This window comes from Mus pahari, chromosome X (assembly GCF_900095145.1).
Source record: "Mus pahari chromosome X, PAHARI_EIJ_v1.1, whole genome shotgun sequence".
Taxonomy (NCBI): Eukaryota; Metazoa; Chordata; class Mammalia; order Rodentia; family Muridae; genus Mus; species Mus pahari.
In genome coordinates, this window is record NC_034613.1 from 34,004,910 (window position 1) to 34,009,201 (window position 4,292).

At 37.0% G+C, this 4,292-nt stretch overlaps 1 protein-coding gene across 2 annotated transcripts in view; it reads right to left on the reverse strand.

Annotated features, from left to right (window-relative positions):
- Tenm1 (teneurin transmembrane protein 1) overlaps positions 1-4,292 on the reverse strand; it is a 710,827-nt gene that overhangs the window by 255,947 nt on the left and 450,588 nt on the right. The gene's annotated exons all lie outside the window — the stretch shown is intronic.

A 4,292-nucleotide genomic window follows, 5' to 3' on the forward strand; every position in this document is an offset into this window, starting at 1 on the left:
CCAAAAACTGCCCCACCCAGGGGTCCATCCCATAATCAGCCACCAAATGCAGACACCATTGCATATGCCAGCAAGATTCTGCTGAAGGCACCTGATATGGCTATGTCTTGTGAGGCTATGCCAGTACCTGGCAAACACAGAAGTGGATGCTCGCAGTCAGCTATTTGATGGAACACAAGGCCCCAATAGAGGATCTAGAGAAAGTACCCAAGGAGCTGAAGGGGTCTGCAACCCTACAGGTTTAACAACAATATGAACTAACCAGCCCTACCAGAGCTCCTGTCTCTAGCTGCATATGTAGCAGAAGATTGTCTAGTCAGTCATAATTGGGAAGACAGGCCCCTTGGTCTTGCAAAGTTTATATGCCCCAGAACAGGGGAACGCCAGGGCCAAGAAGGGGCAGTGGGTGGGTAGGGGAGTGGGGGGAGCGTATAGGGGACTTTGGGGATAGCATTTAAAATGTAAATGAAGTAAATACCTAATAAAAATTGGAAAAAAATTAGTTTCTCTCATTTGAAGGCACCAAGCAAAATATGTATGGGATAGTTGAGATCAGAGGGAAAAATTTGCTACAGAATCAGTCTTTATTCTCAATACATGTAAGCTAGTTTTATATAAACAAACAAGTGCTTTTTGTTCTTTCTTGTTGAATTCTTAGAGCTTCTGGGCATTGAATCCAGAGCCTTTACTACTGAGCCACATCCTCAATTCTAGGAGTCAAGTGTTGACTTAATGTTAAGGACCCTAATATGGTAGAGACATATTGATGCTTAATGGAGTTCTTACTTGATTAATATTTTCTATATTCTTTCTAGAAAAATCTTCTGCTCTCTTTTGGTTTGCTGAAAAGTGTACAGAGTATTCACCCCCAGTTTAAGATGCATTCATATTCATTTTATTTTTAACAATTTGCATATATATAATGAATTTTAGTTAATTTTAAAACAGATTCCCCTTTCTTATCAGATTCCCTCATTTTCTAGAACCTTTCTTTTCACCAAATGCAGGTAATACTTTCTTTTGTGAAAGTATACTTTCACTGAGTTTAATTAGAGTTTCTTTTCTAATTGTGGGTTGGAGAGTTATTTACTTGAGCAAGAACATCTTGTCAGTGGCTATACCACTGACAAAAGTGACTCAATAATACACATGCCTTCCCCATCCATATTGAATATTGGCAGAGCTGTATAACAAAAGGATTCTTTTGTAATTCCATCCTTGAATCTCAACCCCATGCTTGGGATATCTATTTATGCCTTATGCAAACATCTTTAGCACATAAAATCAAGTACTATATCTGGTTCCTCTGTAGGATACCCACATTTTTGCCCATGTGCTTTCCCCCACCCTCTATCAGTTGCTGGTATTTCTTCCTTTTACACACTGACCAAAACTGGTTAGACCATGTTTTTGTCTTTCTCCGTCTCCATACTCAATTGCCACTTCCTTCCTTTCCTGTGCCATCATTTATGAATTGATATTTTCAGTGTTTGGCAGAGTGGTAAAATTTAAATGTACTTTGTAGTTTCTTTCAAACTACTCAGTGCACTCCTATTGCACTATGAGGAAATGCAAATTCTTGAGCATGGTGTGTCAATACAATTCTTTATGTTCTGGCCCAGTGCTCTTGTCATTGGTGACAGTTTTACCCCCTTTGTATTCCTGAGCTACAACTAATCCAATGACTTTCAATCCCCCAGATGTATCATTTAGATTCCTGTCTTTCCTTTAAATCTACTCCTTCTACCTGGCCTTTCCTTTATTGTCCAACCAATAAACATTCACCATCTTTTTTTTTAGCATAAATTCAAGTGTGAGGCTTTCTTCAATGTCTTCTCTCATCTCAGAGAAATAACATTGCTTTCAATCATATTCTGTGTCTCATGGCCCTGGACATGGTCATGTAATAACACCTTTTTTGTATATAATAAAGGAGGCAAATGACTCTGAGATGGGTGTTATTAAATGCGTGGAATATGCAAGGTCAAAGTTGTAGCTCAATGTGGGTGTACTGGCTGGTTTTTTGTGCCAACTTGACACAAGCTTGAATTATCACAGAGAAAGGAGTCTCCCTTGAGGAAATGCCTCCTTTAGATCCAGCTGTAAGGCATTTTCTCAATTAATGATCAAGGGTGGGAGGGCTCATTGTGGGTGGTGCCATCCCTGGGCTGGTAGTCCTGGGTTCTATAAGAAAGCAAGCTGAGCAAGCCAGGGGGAGCAAGCCAGTAAGTAACATCCCTCCATGGCCTCTGTGTCAGCTCCTGCTTCCTGCCCTGTGTGAGTTCCAGTCCTGACTTTCTTTGGTGATGATAAGCAATGTGGAAGTGTAGGCTGAATAAATCTGTTCCTTCCCCTCTTGCTTCTTGGTCATGATTTGTGCAGGAATACAAACCCTGACTAAGACTTCAGTTCATATGTAACTCACTGGGAACAAAATCCCACAGTGCACTGAAGTTTTCTGCTTACCATATGCCATTTTACACCCCCTGAAAAATTCATAGGCAGAAGCTTTCCAAGAATATTCATTGGTTAACTCTATTCATTTAATAAGATTATAATCTGAAGACACAAAATATATTGGTCCTTTGGATAAGTTATAGCCTGTCTCTGTGCCTTGGTTTCCTCATCTTTAAAGTATTCATAATAATTGTACTTATAGTGAATTGACATATGTACAACACTTAGGATAGGAGACAATAACAAGTCATCATTAAGCATTTCAACAATAAGAGTACTAGCATCCAATAATACTATAGCTGACATATGAGATTATGAAACATTTTAGGTAATATTTTGAAAACAAGTTAATAATCAGGCTTGATTATTATTATATGATACTTCTCCATAGGTCTAGTCACTTGGATTTCATCATTCTTTTCTAACTTGGTAAATATGTCTTTCCAACTAGATTATAATATTCACTTCTGCAAAAATTACGCCCCTTTTGGGCATATCTATACTACTGGCTCTGAGCACCATGAACAGCACATAGATGTTAATGTATATTGTACATCTATAAATTAATGGATTTTAAGTATTATATTTAGAGACAATTAAAAAACCTTTATAATTTTAATCTTTATTTCCTGTCTTTAGAGACAGGGTCTCATTTTAGAACCAGATAAGCCTAGAAGTCAGGGTGCAGCACAGGCTAGCCTGGAAATTGAGATCCACAATTCTCAAACTTGTAAATGCTGATGTTATAGGAATATATCACCATACATATCTCTCATGTTCTGACAATTTGGAATTCATTCATATTTCCCATATTATTTCAATGTGAGGTGCATATGCTTATAATTGTGGTTAAGAGTTGTGTTAGAATTATGTATCTTAACAGAGGGATCCTCCTGTTTTCTTAGGGCAGAATCAGAGACTTAAGTTCATATGCTAATTCACTGGTAACAAAATCCCATAGTGCACTGAAGTTTTCTGCTTACCATATGCCATTTTACACCTCCATAAAATTCATAAACAGAAGCTTTACAATAATCTTCATTGGTTAACTCTACTCATTTAATAAGAATTTAATCTGAAGACACAAAAATATAAAGAATGACCTATTCTTTTTTATGTTTGTAATATAGAAGGAAAAAACAAGTCATGTGTACAAATACCTAAATCAATCTGGCTTCTGTGCTCTCTAGCAATGCATTTGGAATGAATTTCATAGGCTTCATAATGTTCTAGTCAGAAAAAGTTTAACAAAAGTGCTTAAAGTTGTAGTTGTTCTTGGTGGGTATGTTGGATTTTTCTACGTTGAAAGCTAATCAATATTTTTATGATAAACAAAACACATGGAAAAATGTAGATGTTGGATGTACTTAGGATAAGCAGATCTTATAGACTATGGAAGTAGGGGGAGGGATTCACTAACTAAACAGAAGTATATGGCAGGCAGGTTTAATTGTTTATGGTGATCCTTTGATAAGGAGCTTAGGTATAGACAGGAGAGAAGTGTGGAAGATGTTAGGTTAAAGAATAAATAAAAGAAACAATGTTTTAGAAATAATAGTAATTGGAGGCAATATATTAAATGTGGTAGAATACAGTGGTTATTATGTTTTTACAATTAGTTGCTCAATGAATAAGTTGACTATTCGAGTTTGTGGTGATAGAGATTTGAAAGAATCTGCCAAGAGCAGACTGTAGGAAATTTGAAGATTATTGAAGGAACTACAGAAGAAGAAACAAAGAGATCAAAAGGTAAACCACATACACCTGTCACAGAGAAACATAATGAAGAAAATGTAGAAGAAGAAGGAGGAGGAGGAGGAGGAGGAGGAGGAGGA